The sequence below is a fragment of the Drosophila ananassae genome, chromosome 3L, assembly GCF_017639315.1.
Source record: "Drosophila ananassae strain 14024-0371.13 chromosome 3L, ASM1763931v2, whole genome shotgun sequence".
In the NCBI taxonomy this organism is placed as follows: Eukaryota; Metazoa; Arthropoda; class Insecta; order Diptera; family Drosophilidae; genus Drosophila; species Drosophila ananassae.
This window is the reverse complement of record NC_057929.1, coordinates 17052397-17072313: the sequence shown is the minus strand read 5'-3', so window position 1 is coordinate 17072313 and position 19917 is coordinate 17052397. Positions and strand designations below refer to the sequence as shown.

The following is a 19917-nucleotide window of genomic DNA, read 5'->3' as shown; positions in this document are numbered from 1 at the left end:
AATATTGAAATATAAAAACATCTAAATAGTTGGAAAAAGGATATTTTCCTAAAGAGGGTATCTAAGAGCTCTATAGTCTAGGCCATCCAGAGCCCATCTAGAAATAGTTTATTGAAAAGATAATCATTTCTTGTACCACTGTACTCCTTAGCTACTAAGGTAAGTAGCTTTCAGATGCTCTGCTTTCCGTTGGATAATTTGCCAACTTACGCAACTTGCCGAAGACAAGGGCAGGTCGCTAGTAGCTAGTCGCCTTATCGTCCTGACATCCTCTGCTCCCGGAATGGGTGTGGCCATGGGCGGGCAAATCGAGTTTCGCTCGCCAATATTCAATTTTATAAATTGAAGCAAAGTGGAAGCAGACAAAAAACGAAATGTGGGCGAAGAAATTGAATTCGGGCTGGCGAAAGAAATAAAAAATTGTCGCAGCTGGGGCGGGGGAAACTTTTCTTTTTCCACATGAGCTCGAAGGACAACCGTTTGATTAGCATCAGTGAGATACGAGATTTTGGGCAAACAATTAGGGGTATCCTTTAAGTCCCTGATGGGGGAGTCAGCTGCCCGACTGTGGGTGCACAACTAATGCAAGAACAATAAATTCTCGAAACGGCAGGGCCATAAATTGCCGAAAAATTTGCATTTGCTGAGTCCACAAGCCCAGCACCCTGATGCAAACAGAAAATGTGTCGCTACAAAACTGAATCCAGCAACCAGTAGAAATGGCGCTGGGAAAAAGGATATAATTTAGCCCCTAATGTCAGCTCTTCCAACTGATTGCTATTAAGGAACTGCAAAATGCTTTAGCCTGCAACAAACCCACTTGATATATTTCCCCGGAAAGCCCTTCTATCCGGGATTAAGCTGCCGGCACTCGGGCAAGTTTTATGAACCAGATTCTGGCTGCTAATATTAACGAATTGACCTCTCAGAGAACTGTTCGGGATGTGAGCTTCAAGGACCTGAAATTGAATCGATATCATCTGCTGGTATTACAGTTGGCTTAAAACTGATTACACGCCCACTCTGGCAAGTTTACGCCCAAGTGCCAGAACACCTACACATGTATTACATATATATATTCCCTTATATATATCGTACTTATGCCAGGACAAAGTTTTTACTTCACACCCGGGCCAGGGAGCCGCAACTGAGAGCTGAGCAGCGAGGAGCACTTTGAGCCACCATAAATCCCTCCTCGGTTGCCCCACAAAACTCACAACAACAACAGCAACTACAGCTTGTGCTAAACTATGGCAAAAGTTTTCAGTTCAAATCAGTAAAAAGTCAACTTTAGCATCCGAAGATGGAGCGTACAGGGTGCGTTAACAATATGGCATCGAAGCCAAGTGGGAGAAATCAACGAAAACAGTCGGAGGAGACTGAGACTCAGACCACACACACTCGCATGGAGATGACAGCGTGAAAAGCGCAGCACTGACAAGGACAATAAGGACACTGTCCGCCATCTTGTTTTGACCAGTTTTCCCTTTGGATTGGCCATGGTCTGTCGATTGCCAGAACCAGAATTTGTTGTCTAGTTCTCGAGAGAAAACTGGAATGATTCTTCAGAAAACTTTGCTCTCAAATCTCTTCTGAAACTTGAGCTTAAATTAAAACCCACATTTCCCTATTAAAACCTCGCACAGCTTAACCTTTTTAAATATCAAAGATATTATTCCAATATTTTACACAGAAATGCCATTAATTCTTACTTACAATCATAGTGGAATGGAAATTAATTTCGTGTATAAACCAATCCGTACGGATGCACTCAGTCAGTCAGAAAGTAAAAGCGCAGAGAGCTCGGATAAATGCAGGAAGTATTGCCCGACTGGTACATGCCCCACCAAGTGGCAAGCATACATGAAGCCTGTATTTGTATTGCCCCCAAGTGGCAGGGGTGGGGCAGTGTAGAGCAGGTAGCACTTGCTTTCACACAAACAACAACCACGTACATAGTGTCCGCATGTCCGCATGTCCGGGAAATCGGATTTCCGTGGGTTAAGCGGACTGCTCGGCGGTCAGCTCCGGCGTTTGCCTTGGCTCTCCCAACTTTTCAACTTGTGCCAATCAAACAAGTTCAATAACGGTAATTAACAGTCCAACGCAAATGCAGTTGCAGTTTTGAGTGAGTGGGAGTGGGCGAATGGGCGGATAGGCGGAAGCGCAGTGACTGCAATTTGTGAAAGTTCAAAGCTATTAGCATGTCGATGCTCCAACCTGAACACGGAATGCCTCGACTCGCCTCGCCACGCCACGCCACGCCACGCCACGCTATGCCCCCCTTATTCCGCTTTTTCCTGCCTAATGATGGAACTGGCCGCCATCGGTTGGATGGCTATTAGCCATGGTCTAAAGGCTGAATCACTTTTTTTGAGGGGTGGAGAGTGGCCAGTGGGCAGTTTGAAAAAGGCGACAGGCATTCATTTTTGCTGGCCAAACGGGATTGTCCAACAGTTGGACTCTTCGGGCCACTTGGCATGTCAGTTTTGATTGAACTTGATGGGCCTGCTGACTCTCTAATCTGATTTAATTGTGAATGATGTACGTTCGCTACTCACAGGGCTGCTCACAAATTTCCCTTAATGGGTATTAATGAAACGGGGTTCCGGGTGGAGAAGGATGCCAAAGGCTCATGGCACATAAAAGGATGTGTGTACGAGTATTTCGCAAAAGCCTTCAATCCCTGAATAGATGCCAACAAAGGTAATCTTACATCTCCTTTTTGATTTCCAGTCTTTAGGAAATAGGTAGATTAATTGGTATAATCCTTTGAGCGAAGTTAATAAGTTCTAGCCATAAAGCACATCCATCCTGCATATTTTACGTCCATCATGTTCGGTCTAATAAACAGATAGTTTGCAACTGGCTGTTACTTGCTGTTTTGGCCGCCAGTGTGCCAGCGGATCTATCAATTTGTAACATTTTCAGGCCAATACACATGCACTCACACGACCGACCGTATTCACTTACCACTCCGACAAGGAAACGAGGACGTGCAACCTGACGACGGCCACGACACCCAAAGGGCAAGTGAAGCTGCGAGGGGTTCTGGGCCATGGACTTGCATCCGTTCAAGTCGAGTATCTTGCCTTTTTCCCTCCTACTTTTTATTTTTATTTTTTTTTTTGAAGCAGAAAGCAAAAGCAGCAGCAGTAGCAGCCACTTTGGCCACAGAACTTGAGCATGAGTGCAATCAAATGTATTACATTTTGTGCAACTTAAGCGTCGGCTGAAGTGCCGAAGACAGCTGGCTGGGAGCTGGGAGCTGGGAGGGAGTGCAAGCGAAGGCAAACGGGGGCGGACGGGGGCGTAAGGTATCAAGGATAAAAGGGGGCGGGTATATCCGGTTCTGGGTGCAATGATTTCCGGCAAAGCTTGCATCAAGGCTGAGACTGGATGAAAACCTAAGCAGATGAAGAGGGAGCGGCTTAAAGGAAGTTTACATTCACACACACACACTCGTCTCACACACATACAGTGGTAGTCTGTGGCGCCGTAAAGTATGCAACGTGCGCCATAAAAATGGGCCAAACAAGGAAATTGCTAGAAATGCATTTTGTGGCTTATGAGCCGTGAAGGGAAAGCGAGCGGAGCCAGCCAGCAGGATCCTACTGCCACTGCCTGGATCCTAAAGCCTGGGAAATCAATCGAGTTTGTTCGACAAATATCCGCTCAAATGGAAATTGACAGGAAAACGTGAAAGAGATATCCCAGGATACCCGCCCATTGCCCATTACAGACCAGAAACTGTAGAGATGCAGGGGGCACTGTTGGTGGCAATTAAAAGTCATTGCACAAAACGATTTTTAACCATGACAAATTCACAATGGTGGCCCAATTGGCTGTAATGGCCTGATTGATGACGGGCTTAAAGAGGCCATGATATGATTATCTAGCCATTCCCGCTGCACAGCCATGTTTGCCTAATAATCAGTGGGGATCTGGCGGAGGTCCTGCGACTACTTGTATAAGGAAATCGAGCTCTATTTCCTTTGGCATTTCGTCTTATCCTTTCCCTCTCCCTCTCCCTCCGCTTTTTTGCCTCAATTGTCCTTCTGTCTTTCAATCGGCTGTCATTGTCCATGGCGTTTGTCAAACAACGGAAAAAACTTGCTAAATTCTCCGCTCAAACAGCTCGAGCGTGAAAAAATTTGCGAAAGAGACATGAAGGCACAAAAAAAACAAGCAGCAGGAGACGGAAAGGAAAGTTGGAAAGAGTAAAGTAAAGCAAAGAACTTTATACCTAAAAGGGATTTATTTGATGACTTGTCTAACTCGTGCCCTTCACTCTTCACACGACCCAGTCTCAGTCTCAGTCGCAGACCCAGACCACGCCCACTGCCGCCCTCCTTTTGGCTGTGGCAGACTACGTCCCGGCATGACGTAGCACTTTTACAAATGAAGTTCTGCAACTTCTGCCTCCTCGGTCTGATTTGTCAAAGGGACGGGCCCTGGCGCCGGGCACCCAAAAGTGAAATGCGACAAAATGGAATGAAATTAAATGCATTTTGAAAAATGATAAAACTCCCCTTCAACAAGCCGAAAGTCTTTCTGGCCATCTTCCATAGTTTAAGCCAAGTCACAAGACAATATTACTGACCTTCGACCAAGCTTTAATACAGAATGTTTTCAGCATCGAGTGACAAAAGGATGGAACTTACCTGAAAGTAAAGAAATTGAAAAGAGGTTTTAATTTAATTGCAATCTTTTCTGGTTTAAAATCATTATTAAAGTGGGAATGAGACTCGGCCGCGAAAGTGATTAATTTTTTCGTGCGGCTGGACCATTTAATTATCTGTAAATTATTTCCATTGGCGCGTTCTTCTTAATGTCTGCCGTATTTCATTCGGCAAAGCACACACAGTACTATAATGAAACCCCCTTGCTCGGAGACAGATAATGATTAAAACTAACGCTGACATCGTTGTCCACAAGCTGTTGCAACCGCAGGACGAGCAACAGTGGCAGTAGTGGCACTGGAGCACTGGAGGACCTGGAGCAGAGAGATGCGAATCGAGAAAAGGAAAAAACTAATTTGACAAAAGTTTTGCCCCTCCACCCAAGGATGCCATCCTGTCGAATCCCAGACTGTGTGCGTTGTCCTTGTCTCTTGGTCAAAAATGCACCAGCAATACAAACATTTTCCACATGTCCCTGTCTATGGCAGTGTGTGTTAGCCGCTGGCTTCGACTATTTCACAAAAGCGCATAATAATTTTCACAGGATATGAAAAAACTTTGAGTTGGCGCTTCCGTCGCTCGAAAACCTGCATCCTCCCAGACATGTGTGAGTGTGTGGCCTGCGGCATGCCATTTGAATGCCACACCGCCCCACCGGCCCCCGCTCCACAACATTGCCCGGGCTGCCCCTCGCCGTTGTTCTGTTGTTATAGTAATTGGACAAGTCACTGGCTAAAGTGGCGCCAGCAGCCAACTTGCCACCAACAATGGCTGCAACAACAACGATGCCACTTTTATTAACATTTTGCAGCGTGTGTGTGCCATCCTGCTTGTGCTGAAATTTGCTAATTGCTACTGTTGCCTTGTCTCATATTGGCGATCTGTTGTCGTATTTGGCAATTATTAATTGCTTTTTTAATTAAAAACACGAGTTTCTAGCTTGTAGTTCGCTCGAAAATTTTATCACATTGGCTTAGAGACATTTAGTGCGATTCTCGGAGGTGTTTCCTCAAATGACATAAGTCCTGTGACCCTTAAATTCTATATCTTCTATATCACAATTTCTACTAGATTAACTCCATCAGTTAGTATTTGAGCTGCTCTACGACTGCTACTCTTCGACTTTATGTCATCACGAATTATATTTTATGGTTCGGTATGAAATGCAGAGAGAAAAATTAGGAATAGCTTTACCTTTTTCAAATCTTATACAGAAATTCTTATATTTTTGTACCTATATATGTCCCATTTCTCTCCGTGCTTCTTCATCCTCCACATAAAACCATATCCTTTTTTTCCGCCGGCATAATGTCGCAGATCTGGCTATAGAATTTTTCGAGACACGTAGATGGAGGTGATGCCGGCAGTCTCTAGTCAGGTGGCCAGGCCAAGACGGGGGCAATCGGAACGGGGCCAAAGTGGGAGCATAACTCACGCTTTTCAGCACCAAAGTGCACTCAGTCCTGCCCCCACCGGCTACGAGCTCTATCTTTTCGCTAAGCCAATAATAAATTTCTGCAACAATTTTGTGCCAAAGCTGCAGTTTGTCAGCATTAGCCGGTATGGGAAGGGGGAAGCTCCTTCACACTGAATCGCCCAGCCCAGGCCGATCGATTCTGGCCCTGATGCTGCCCCAGGGCGACACATTACGAGGCATGGATGTATTTATAATTAACTCGGCCCACTCATTGCCTCAAGAAAACAAACGAGGAGGGTTACTTGACAAGAGAAGAAAAGGGAAGATTACAACTTCGTTGCTGGCTCTTATTTTCTGGCGTGTGTGCTGCATGACAAAAGTTTTTGGTAGTCAAATCTTGGCATGTTAAGTTGTAGCTAACTTTTTGTAAACTCTGCCAAATCTTTGACGGCAAAATTGGAGAATGCCACAGCATTTTTGGGGCGAGTGGAGTGGAGTCCTTTGTGGATGCGTGTAGAGCATTTAATTAATGCAATCAGACCGAAACTCCAGACAAAAGTCAACAGTGGTAGATTAAATTTGCCAACTCCCATTCAGGATAAAGGATATTGTCGTTTGTTAAATATCTGAACTTAAAATATAATTTATGGTAATTATAAGACTGGTTTTTATGAGTGCGTTGCCATCATCCACATGATGTCACACTCGGAGGCTCAAAGGTCATTGGTGGCAGGAGCACAATTCATAATCGAACACCCACACGCAAGTCATTAAGTACACACACGCACTGTTTATTTGTCTTGGTGCAGGATAAATACAATTCCGCCATCGCCTGCCCACAACGTATTATCATTATACTCCATTCAACCGCAGCGGCATTTGCGGGACACGACATTTCGCGTCGCCGGATTTGGTCTCATCTACATGTAATCGCACACGAACAGATATAATATTTACTTCTCTAATTAATAGTCACGTACACCATTGAGTTGGGGCAGTGGCAGGGGCAGTGGCAGGGGCACACACTCGTCAGATTTGAGTGGATTTAATTGGGCCCGAGGACGGGCTTTATGAGAACAAATGTTAGTCGTTTGCCCAATAAAGTGGATCTTCGAGATTAAGTTTTGATTGGGTTGTGGGCTTCAATGATAAACAAGTATTACATGGCTGGCCATTGGAAAAAAGTCTAATTGATAAACTAACTATGATGTACAGCCGCCACTTGCCGCTAATCTGATTTTTATTATCATTCCCTGATTGTTTTGTCAGACAGCCGGCTGGCCGGCCATTGGATTTATGCTATTTTTTCCCCCGAAAACAACAGGATAGAGGAGCATGGATGGAGTCCCCAAATATCGCTGGCTGAACATCCATGACTATGGAATTTTGAAAATTCCTGTCTGGACGGGATTTCCTACCAGGACAACGCATAAATGCAGGCCGGCTCCCGTGCTGGCCATCCGCCCGATTATGCATGTCCCTTGTTTCATATTGATGATGTGGACAGTGGACGGTGGTGCAGGCGGGGTACCAGATGGGGTAGCCCCAGCTTCTGGGCCTAGAAAATAAACCCCAAAAAATAGTTTTGGTTGCCAGGACTCCGGATTCCTCGCCTTGTTCCCTTTCCCTTCTTGGAACTGCAATCGAGTGCATAGTTTTTGCTTTTCGGTTTGGTTACGGGTTCAGATTTTTCGGTTGGAGTTTATTTTGCCTGGCAAATTTTTTTTCTTTTCATCTTGCCAGGACCAGGACTTGGACCAGGGAAAAAGGAGGTCCAATACCATTTTGCCAATTGGCTGCACCCGTTTCCAGTATCTGTGTTTGTGAAGTGTGTGTGGGTCTGTTTGGGAGAAAATCCTGGGAAACCTCTGCGTGAGCCGCCGCCAGCGATTGCCATTTTGGTTCTAATCAATTTTTTTGATTGCCAAATGCAAAGTTGGCTGATGGCGGAGGCTTCCAAGCCGACTTACGCAACTTCCCCGGCTTCGGAAATCCCGAAAAACCACAGTCGACAAAAAAAATAGGAGTTCTGGTGGAAAACAAGCCTGCCACAACAGCCACTCCGACTTGGTGTGGCCTCCGAAAAAGGTGATTCATCCAGATGTTGTCCAACTCTCCGAATCAGAGAATCATTTTTTTCTTTTCATTTTGGGAGAACACATTTTTCAAGTCAAAATCTCCATCAGGCTCTTTATTCAATTATTCAATATTTGCATTTAATATATTTATTCGCCTCGGAGCTATTTAAACTCACTTTGATTTAATTAACAACCCTGTTTGGCCCCAACTTTGATCCGATTCGATTCAGGTTTTTCATCTTTGTTTGTTTATTCTCTTAATTTGCTGAAAATTTTTGCTAATTTTCTTTGTTTACTTTGGCGAGCAGAGCTCCGTTTTCATTCAACAAATACATATATTTTCGCCTCTATGTGTTCTTGGCAGCTATTTATGTGCGTTTAATTGCAACTCATTAAGCATATTAATTAAATCGCCACATTTATGCAATAAAGCTGCGGCCAGAAAAGGAGCGAGGGTAAAAATGCATAAAAAACAGCAAAAACTGAAAGAGAATTTGCCATATATTTCAATTTTCTGCGTAAAATATTCCATACACACCGCCACAAACAATGGCAGAAAATTAACATGGAAGAACACTGGCATAACTGGCTGAAAAAAAACGAAGCCCGAACAGAACAAATATTTTATTTGCATATCGTAAAACAATGAAAAGAAGTAAGTGACTAAATTGGGGTGTTTCGAACTTTAGATACCTATTTCCAAGGTGCTAATATCTATGTTAATTTCCATTTGAAACAATTAAAGTGGGCGAACTAAAAACGGTTTATTTGAAAGGAATTTACATGGTAAACCATAAATGTTTTATTTTTATTTACATTCCCCAGTTGACTGGCATTAAGTTGCTAACTTATTAAAAAAGGATGGTCATAATCATATTAAAAAAAGGAAACAGTTAAAATTAAATTAAAGCCCCTGAATGGAATTTAATTTGTTGACAGTATGGATAATGAATAATGCCGAGTTATTGGGGTGCACTAGGGGGAGCTACTAACAGGTTGGATATCCGTCATAGAACTTGGAGAGGTACTTGCACGAATATCAACAATAGAACCCGACACATGCAATTAGAAACTGTCAAAGCCAACAAATGAACTCGTTCCGATCATTCCATCCCCGAAAACTGGCTGCCTTGTGATGCAAATCACGATGTCCTTGCGACTTGACAGCTCGGCTGACATTGAAAGGTTGCCGGGGAAGCTGATGTGCAAAATTACCTTTATTAGCGCGAAAGTTGGACGAGGGGGCAGGTCGTGAGGCTTCCCCTGGTTTCTGGCTGGTTGCTGCCACGTGTTGCTTACATAATGCAACGGGTTTGGGTCAGGTGAGGGTGTCCTTTCAGGACACACATTCGGGATTAGGTAGAGAGAAGGAGGGAGAGAGAGGAACGTTGGCCATTAAGCATAAAATTGAGTTGCACAACGCGCACGGAAACGCCAAAGCATTTAATGTGGAGGATTTTCCGGGCTTATGAAGCAGCACCATCGCCACCACCATCGCCAGTTCCTGGCCAGAGGATGTCCTTTGCATGGATGACACTCTGATTTATCCCAGCTTGATTTATGGTTGTCTGGGCATAAATGATCAAATTAAGAACCCGAACCCGTTTCAAGGGTTAGAATTGGGATTTTGTCGCTTTTCGGTTAAAAAATTGTATTCATTTGGGAAAATAAGTCTTTAAAGGAGTCTGGAGTTCAATTTACCAAGGCAAATACGAATGCGAAATGCCGAAGGCCTGCCATTGTCAGAGCAATGCAATCCGGCCGTAAAAAAATATTAAAATTTTCTATAAATATCTCTGTCCGCCGCAGAGTGTGTGCATTGCTTTCGCGGCGAAATTTATAGCTTATTTATATAACAATAAAAAGAACTACATACAACAACGAACAATCACTGGAATAACAACACACCAGACACAGGACTCTCGCACCGACAAAAAGTAGAAAAAAACGTAAGGGACAAAAGACAAAAAATATATGCAAACAAAAAAAAAAGGAGTAAGGAAACTCATATAAAATATTATGCATGTGCATTGTGACTGTCTGCGTGGGCATACAAATTAAACAAGATGCAATGTCCTGTGGTGTTCCTTTATCCTGCCACGCCCATTCGCCTCTGAGGGCGTGGCAGTTGTGTCTGCCTCTGCCGCCATTAAAAATGAACAACAGCTGGCAAAAAGCAAAGGCAAAAGCGGGTCCAGCCCCCAGATTGGTCCGATTTTTTATTTATTGATGAATAATAGTGGCAAAGCGTTCAATAACGCTTCTTTATTTTTTACCTTCAAATTTGGCAATTAAATTAAATTATTAAAGAGGCCAGAGCATAGGCAAAAACGTGCTAAATAATTTAAAAAATATTTTCAAGATCAAATAGGGGGAGAATTCCAACTGTCATTAAAGTTGTAATACTTAACGATGTGTAAAAAATGGTTGCCGCTTTCGTGGCTATAATATTTTATTGATAAACAATTTTTTGATTTATTTATTGAAAATGTATTGAAACCTAAATCTTCTTCCATGCTTTAACTCTTCGTTTTCTGATGATTTCACAATTTTTTGTCTGGTTTTTTTTTGTGGTTCTCTGGTGCTTTGACTCTGCTTTTGTCACATTTATTGCACTGGCATTGTTGGCATTTTGCAAATTAAACGGATTTCCGCCAAAGGCCATTTCCGCAACCGACCCCGATCCACCTCCATTGAGTGGGAAAGAGAAATTTCAAAGAGATTGCACTTTTTACTATCGTCCCGCCTAGCCTCAGTTCGATACGGTTCGATTCCTACTTTTGTTGCAAGTTTTTTTTTAAATTGTATTTTATTTTGTGAATTTTTTCCTTCCATCTGACAAATGTTGTTCTTTGTTTTTATTTTTTTCGCGACCGGTTTTATGGTAATAAGAGCAGAATAGAGAGAAATGTGAAAATGCTTGTTACGCTTGTTTATGACTCTTGCTATTTTATTTATTTACTTTTTTTAGTGGAGAGGATGCGTTTAACAATATCGTTCTTTGAACTTTTTCCAAATGGCACACTTCTTTTTATTGCAAATCAATTTTTGAGACAGGTTATGCTTTCGACTTTTCAATTCGATGCTTTCTGCTTCAATCGGTACGAAATGTTCAATTGTTATTTGTGTTTTTGCCATTTAGCATCGAAAACTTGTTGATAACTTAATTAAAAGTCGTGATTGCGTTTATTGTTTTTCTGATTTCGCCCTGCTTGGTCACATTTTAATTTATGTCGCTTGTTAATTAAGCATATTAGACGCCAATGAACTGGAAATGGCAATTAGCTGGCGCGAATTGATTTACAGATATGCACGAGTATGTTAAGCAAAACAAGAAAGGAAAGCTAACTTCGGGCGGAGCCGAAGTTTATATACCCTTGCAGTTCAGTCGCAGTCCGATAGGTGGCGCCACGCATCTATATTATTAGATATACAGCGGATCGTATATAGTCGGCCGATCCTTATGAAATTTGGCATATCGAATTATTTTGACCAAAGAAGCATACATTGAAAATCCCATCCTTCTAACTTGAAAAACAACGAAGTTATGCCATTTCCGATCCATCAGTTATATGGCAGCTATAGGATATAGTCGACCGATCTTTATGAAATTTGGCAGATCGTATAAGTTGGACCAAATAAGAATCCATAGAAAGTCCCAACCTTCTAACTTGAAAAACAACGAAGTTATGACATTTCCGATCAATCAGTTATATGGCAGCTATAGGATATAGTCGACCGATCCCGGCCGTTCCGACTTATGTACTACCTGCAAAGGAAAGAAGGGTGTGTGCAAAGTTTCAACTCGATAGCTTTAAAACTGAGAGACTAGTTTGCGTAGAAACAGACAGACAGACGGACAGACAGACAGACGGACAGACAGACAGACAGACAGACAGACAGACGGACAGACGGACAGACGGACAGACGGACATGCTTATATCGACTCAGGAGGTGATCCTGATCAAGAATATATATACTTTATAGGTTCGGAGATGTCTCCTTCACTGCGTTGCACACTTTTGACCAAAATTATAATACCCTCTGCAAGGGTATAAAAATGCCAAATAAGCCAATAGAGCTGGCATAATTATGAAAATAATGCAATTACCATAAATGTGGATTGAGAATAATTCAAAAAGGGGCGTAGGTGATGGGCGTGTTATTCGCATTTCCATTGATGTTAGATCCTGCAGGAATCGTTGAATCATTATTCAAGCAATCGAATGCCAGGAACAAATTTAAATATCAACCGACAGCTTAGCAAAGTTCTCGTTTTCGTCTGACCTTGCCTGTATCCTTTTATATCTCCTGGAAACACCCACCCAACACCTGACGACCGTTTCCTCATTAACATATTGAATTTTAATGCCATGTCGACAGAGTCCTCCCGGATAGATGGAAATCGTCCTGCCACAGTCCTGCCCACCCCACAAACCACAGAAGGCACAGACCGGGCCAAACCTGGCCAAACCTGGCCAAACATCCCCCGAACGGGCCACAAAAATTCTAAACTACTTTTGTTTGGAATTTGCATTCCGCGCTCGACAGCCCAAAGAAATTGCTGCGGCCCAGGACTCGAGCATGGCCAGGATGCCCAGGGAACAGATCCTTCGAAATGGACTAGGGAGGAGAGGATGGAGAGGTCCATCTGCATATTTTTATGCTGAGCTGCGGAAAGCATGATTAAATGGCTGCCAACGCTCTCAATAATGACGTCAAAAAGTATTTGCATTCAAATTACGATGAAAAGTTCGGCGAAAAATTCCAAAATATACAGATGAATTTTTGATTTCGGCCTGAAAATTGATTTTTAACGAGACGTTTGAGTCCCAGAATCATCTGAAATCTGCTGGATGAGCTCATTATGAATCCCGGCCAGACAAGAATCACGAATTTGAAGTTCATTAGGCCAAAGGAATGGCTTAAGATTTCCCAGAAGCTGAAACGCATATTTAATTTATGCGCCAAGCCAGCGACAATGTCAATAATTTATCGATGTTCACCAGAGCCACGCCCTAAACCCCTTTGCCATGGCCAGACATAAATCTCAATGCAACACCCCATAAATTTTGGCCGACAAGTCTAGTTAAACAGGCCACAGGGAAAGCCGCGAGTGGGAGTATATTTAAGCCGGATCCCTACCCTCCAAAAAGGGGATTTTTTTTTTCCAAATTGTGACCCATTTTTGGGCCAAAAACTTGGCTCCACAATTTGTCAGTGGGTCATTTTCCACATTAGAAATGAGAGGGCTGGAACAAAAAAATAGATGGGAGGGTTCAGTCCAGTCCTGTCTTTTTTACAAACTCCTCTGAAAAATAATAAATCATGTGCGCATAACACAGAGTGGTTGGAATGTCTGGCGCCAGGAAAGTTCTGTTTTTCTTCGCATGTCCATTGTCCTTATGCCTGGCTGGGCACTTCTTCTTAGGTTCTTCTGACACAGTTTTCAATTTGTGGCATCGGGTTTTTGGCACCCAACTCCGTTCTGAATAATTGCCGCAAAATAGTATAAATCAAGTGACGCTCTAATTGCGGTTGCTGGCCAGGTGATTAATTAAACCACAAAGCAGGTGCAACTCAACTAAACTCAACTCTCTCTCCCTCGGTGGGCTAGTCATTCAATTTAAATATCATAATTTGGCAGAACTGCAGGCCGTAGGAGCTCAAAATTAAACAACCATTAGGGGGCTAAGTGAACGCCAGGACTTCAATAGAACAAGTGACTGACAGTCGGTCTGTCAGAGGGATAATTATACCATTTTGGCTTTTGTGTGTCCTGCTGCTCTTGCTCTGGCTCTGGCTCTGGCTCTGGCTGTGGCTTGGGTTAGCAGTGCGGAAATTGAATTTTAGGTAATTTCGTTGCATGTCATTAGGTGCAATTATGTAATAACAGACTGCAACCAAGTGTTGATCAATGCACTGTTACCCGGGATGTACAAACACGCCGCCCACACTCCCAGCAGTGCGATAATTACCCACTTTTGGGTAATCAAGTTTATATTTGCGGTCAAGCTGGAATATATTTCACTTGGCTCACTTTTTCGTCGCTCCTCCGGCCTCCAGACTCCAGACTATGTTTGCCTTACAGTTAACAAATAAACCAATAAATATCCACGCCAATTACTCCAAAATTGATGTCAGTCCTTATCTTGAGTTCCTGGCTAGAAATTAATTTATTCGTTTTGATTTTTCGGTCAACCAAAAATCAGTGACCCGTTCCTGGGACGACCTCAAATGAAATTGTTCGAACTTCCTGCGCACATTTCTCAACTTATTAATTTTCCATTAAATGTTACAAGCAATTTAACCCGAACAAGCCACCGAAACGAGAACCAATGCAAAAATTATCAACACGTTCCGCTTATTAACTGCCAGCACATAAATAAGGAAAATGTCCTGCCTCTGCTACCCCATAACCCAAAATCCTTTCGGAAATCTGTCGCAATTGTTTGAATTATGCCCGAAGGGTGGGAGAAGGGTTCAAGGCAAAATATTGTGAAAATATTTCCGGCTAAGCATTGAAAATCAGAAAACATTTTCGGTTCTAATATTTTGCAAAGGCTCTTGTCCTGTCTCTTAGTGCGTAAATTTTATGCTCCTCTGGAGCCAGAAAGGAGGGGCAGGACGCAGGGATCAGGCATCAGGGAGAAGCGTAGGGATGTGTAAGGATTCATCATGATGAGTCTGATTCTCGGTTTTGGGTTTCTCTGTATTTGTGCTCTGATTTAGATTTATGCATGATGATTTGCTTTAAAGCGGAAGCCGGCAGAAAGAGATAAGGATTTTCTGGGCCACATATCCTGGATGCCCGGGGAGTCCTTGTCCGGGACATGGCGCCTCAAAAAGCTGCCAGCAGCTAACAGCCAGCTGCACCACTTGAAGCAATTTATGAAGCATTTTACTTACTTAGCTGCTGATTTACTTCCAGCACAGCCACCCAGCACCGAGCCATCCTGCCATCCAGCCGGCAATCAGGCTGTCTCTTTTCCATCCTCTATACCGCTCTCTTTCCCATTGTTCTCAACCTCCGTTCGAGGACCTTCCCAGCCAAGCACATGTGTTTGCGATTTTTCTATGAATATGAAATAAGTCCTTCCTTCGCATGTGCGTAAATAAACAAACGGAGAAGCAAATGCCTTGGCAGTAGTGGAAACGCCAGCAAGGACTCCCTGACTCCGAGTCCTGCGATCGAGTGTTTGCCCAAGGCGTTGCCAGCTACGAATGGCATACAGAAAAGCATACTTTATGGTTTGTCGGGGATATAACGAAATTTAATGTGCATTTTATGCAAAACTGAACCGGAAGACGGGCTGGGCTCACAATTTCAATAAATCGCTTTAACTTAATCCCAAAAATAGTCATCAAGGTCAATGTGACTTTAACGCCAATTGGTGGCCAGACAACACTGTATCCTGTATCCTGTTGGCTTGCCCAGCTAGCTGAGTCCTCTTTCGGATTAATCATAATTGCTCAAAGCCGAGAGGAAACAGCCAGGACCTGGCTTCGTTAGAGCATCTGCCGGCGTCTGGCCTTGTATCGTTGTCTATCCAATGATTTGCCAATTTCGTCTGGCGCTGTCTGTTTGGCTTGTTTACATAAAAATATTGCCAAGACGAAGCACGACAAACGATGGCGATGACGATGACGATGACTGGCTGTGGGGGTGTGAGTATCCCAAGAAAAACATAATGAGGCAGACAAGCTAGAACGGGGAAAAAGGCGGCAGACAGCCAGACTTTTCTGGCTTTGCAGTTTCTGGCGAATGCAAGTGGTTCTATTGAAAAAAAAAGAAGAACACAGCCAGACAAAGTGGCAAATAGACGTAAATGCGTGACTTTCACTTTGATGTTAAGCCAGAAGGGGTGGAGGACTTCAGTGGGTATATATCCTACCAGACAACTGTCGATTTGACCAGAGCTACATAGTTCTGGTGTCCTGTTTGCATAGACGGGGCACGTGCCGATTTGCCGGGACTCCCCTGTTGGATCAGAGCACCGAGTGCAGCTGAAAAAGCTGCGAAGTAAGCAATCAGCAATGTTTTTCCTGTCCAAGATGAACTCGAGTGGAACGAGGTGTCCGAACTCCGTCTCTCTGGCTGTCTTTCTGTCTGTCTGTGTGTCTCTGTGGGGAAGTGAACAAGACATTAAGCAGACTTGAGGGAATGCCTTTTGAAAACTGCTGCAACACCCAGCAATCTGGAACTTGGAACTTGGCTCTGCCACCTGACCAAAGCAAGCAAGCATTTCAGATTCAGCCGCCAGCGGTGAAAGGCAAGTCAAATGCAGAAAGTTTTTGCTAAAATCTGGGCATGCTAGTTGCAGGTTGCAGGTGACACACCTCGAGGCGTTGCAGCGAGAGCAGGAAGCCAGGACAAGGAAATGTTTGTTGGAGCGACAGGCGCAGGCTTATCAGGCTGCCATGGCAGTCCTTAAAATGAAATGAGTAGCAAGGCCCACAGGCCGCAGGACATGTGTGGGAGGGTATCAAGAACAAACCACTTTGGCTGGAAAACTTGAAGATAATGAAGTGTAAGAACTAGGACTTTTCGGAAATTATTTCCGCGTATTTGGAAATTAAAAGTCTTAAGTAGGACTGTCTGTAAGACTGTCGGCATTGAAAGTTTCTCCGACCAAATTGTGTGTAAATACTTAAAAAGTCATTAGAGATGGTCAAAAGAAACGTGGTCACCCACACCCGAAGGCAAACAGGGACAGAGAAGGAGACCCAGTGAAGTGAAAGGCTTTTAATGAGCCACTCCTTTGGCTCCGATGTCGACGTCATCATCATTAAAAATATGCAAGCTGCGATTCTGATGATTGATTGGGTTCTGTATGCACTGGCAGCTGCCATTAAATGCGCCTGGAAGCGCGGAGCCATAAATTTGCTTAATCAAACTATTTAGCCAGCCTTGTGGATGTCACGCAGCGGAAGTCAGGCTGCTGTTGCCACGACTTCGGCATTCCGGCTGCATCTGAATCGTTGAGAGCAATATGGGAGGAGGCAGATCGGAGTCTCCGTAACGGGCGACTCACATGTGTTGCATGCTTTTAGGCGCTGCTCAGACGACACACATAATCCTAATTAATTGCCGGCATCGGCATCGGCATCAGCATTCAGGACTCAGAGCCAGGACTCAGGGCTCAGGAGTCGAGGCATCCGTACACCAACAGAGCCAGGGGAGAGAGGCTCCGACTGAGCTCCGGCAGGTGCATGTGAGCACTTCGTGCGCGCCATTTAGTTAGCGAGTGTGCCTGCACTGAGAGAAACTAAGGGGTAAAATAGGTATTATTTTATTGGAAATTATCTTTCATATAAAAAAACTTCTCAAAATCAAACATAACAAATTGAGATTCATGCTTAGTCTTGTCAAGTCTTAAGGATCTGCCTTGTATTTTTTTCAAGTGTATTGCTCCCTTTCCCCTCCCCCCGCCTTCAATGTTTGCCATGCCAGTGCGCCATTATTTCCTTTTGATTTGCTTTGGCTGCAAAAGTCGTGGCGTGTTGAATGGCGTCCTAGTGCGGGGCAAGCGACGCATTTCATGCACTCGGCTGAGCTTTCGAGTTGCTTAACGCGTTTGATGTTTGATGGTGGCTCAGATGTGGAGCCTCCCAGTCCACTATCTTCCTCCTCCCAGTCTCCCCCGCAGTCTGTTCATAAAGTTTAATGCATGCTGCGAGTGTGACAACAGGGCGGGCCTAGAAAACATCCTCCGTATATGGTAAGCCGTTGTGGCAACAAGGCGACAATCCACTGGGGAGACTCTTCTCGTATTTTTGGATCCGGCCAAGTGATGTGAAAACCCGCTGTCAGCTGATGGATAATTGGGTTTCACCAGCCGACCGCCAAGCTTTAATTCTGCTCAGACATCGGGAAGACCACAGAATCTGCAATTGAGCTGCCCGCTCCTTGCCAAATGGAAACACGAGAGAAAAATGGCAAAAGTTTTCAACGGAAATCGAGAGAATGGCCGAGGCCGCCCATTAAACAAGCCACAATAATCGATGCGATGGACGTCGAAGGATTCGGTTGCCTGGCTAATTTTCTTTCTTTTTGGCCGAGAGGAGGAAACTGGGGACTGGGACGGAAAAGGTGTCCCGAAAGGCTTAGCTTACGGACATGGAAAAAGGGACGACAGACCGTTCCGGATTGCTGGCCCCGAAGTATCCAACACAATTTTAATTAGTTTGGAAAAGTATTTTAATTTTTGCAATTTGAGTGCCACACGGCGGCCCAAGAAGAAAGCGGCGCCCCAAGAATAAAATCTTGGGGGAATTGGAAGCAGGAATCTGGGAAATGGAAACTCTCCCTGCGGCTGGCTGTGATGGAAACGAATTATTTCCAAATTCCACTCTTTAATGATTATTAACATTATTAGTTGTAATGAGCGACGTCGGCAGGGGGCGTCTTAAAGTTCCGCCATTGAGGCGTGGCAAATGGCAACCAAATTTCGCAATTCCGGCTATTCAAAGTGCGTCATACAAAAAGCAAGCCAGAAATAGAAAAAAAGAGGAGAGGCCCGAGAAAAAAAAAAGAAAGTCAAGCCAACAGCTAGCAGAGAAAGTTGAAAAAGTTTTGAGAAATTTTTGCAATTATTTTTCTGTTTTAATGTTATAGTAGTGGATACTGCTCCTTCTTTTTTATACCCTTGCAGAGGGTATTATAATTTTGGTCAAAAGTGTGCAACGCAGAGAAGGAGACATCTCCGACCCTATAAAGTATATATATTCTTGATCAGGATCACCTCCTGAGTCGATATGAGCATGTCCGTCTGTCCGTCTGTCCGTTTCTACGCAAACTAGTCTCTCAGTTTTAAAGCTATCGAGTTGAAACTTTGCACACACCCTTCTTTCCTTTGCAGGCAGTATATAAGTCGGAACGGCCGGGATCGGTCGACTATATCCTATAGCTGCCATATAACTGATTGATCGGAAATGCCATAACTTTGGTGTTTTTTAAGTTAGAGGGTTGGGACTTTCCACACATGTTATATTTGACCAAAATATCTTGTGTGCAAAATTTGATAAGGATCGGCCGACTATATCCTATAGCTGTCATAGAACGATCGAAATTGGCATAACTTTGGTGTTTTTTAAGTTAGAAAGATGGGATTTGGTACAGATTATTCTTTTGGCAAAATAATTCGATATGCCAAATTTCATAAGGATCGGCCGACTATATACGATCCGCTATATATCTAATAATATAAGATGCGTGGCGCCACCTAGCGGACTGCGACTGAACTGCAAGGGTATATCAATTTCGGCTCCGCCCGAAGTTAGCTTTCCTTTCTTGTTTTATGATTATTTTTTTGTTTGTTATTTTTTTTTTTATTTTTTTGTTTGTTTTATTTTCTACGCTGCACGTTCTACGCTTTCGAACAAAAAACTTTGTTTAAACTATGTCGCTGGCCGGGTTGGCTACGGAATGGTACGGTTGGCCGGGCGGACGGGCAGCTACTACGGCTAAGGCTATCCGGCTGACTCGACTGACTGGCCACTTTAGCGGTTGTGTCGGGCACGCTGGAAAGTATGCTTTGATTTTTGGCCCCTCTCATTGCGTGGAATGCAGTGTTCGAATTGTTTGGGCCATGGTTTTTGTGTGGACTGAACTGGACTATACATACATACATATAAATTTTATTTTTGGATATGCCAAAGTTTTCAAATTAAAGGCACAAGCTTTGACCGAAAGTTTTGCGGTTTTTGTGGGCATCTCTATTCCGTGATTAGTGATTGA

At 43.7% G+C, this 19917-nt stretch overlaps 1 protein-coding gene across 1 annotated transcript in view; it reads right to left on the bottom strand.

Moving 5' to 3' along the window:
- LOC6496544 overlaps positions 1–19917 on the bottom strand; it is a 122228-nt gene that overhangs the window by 49121 nt on the left and 53190 nt on the right. The window lies entirely within an intron of this gene.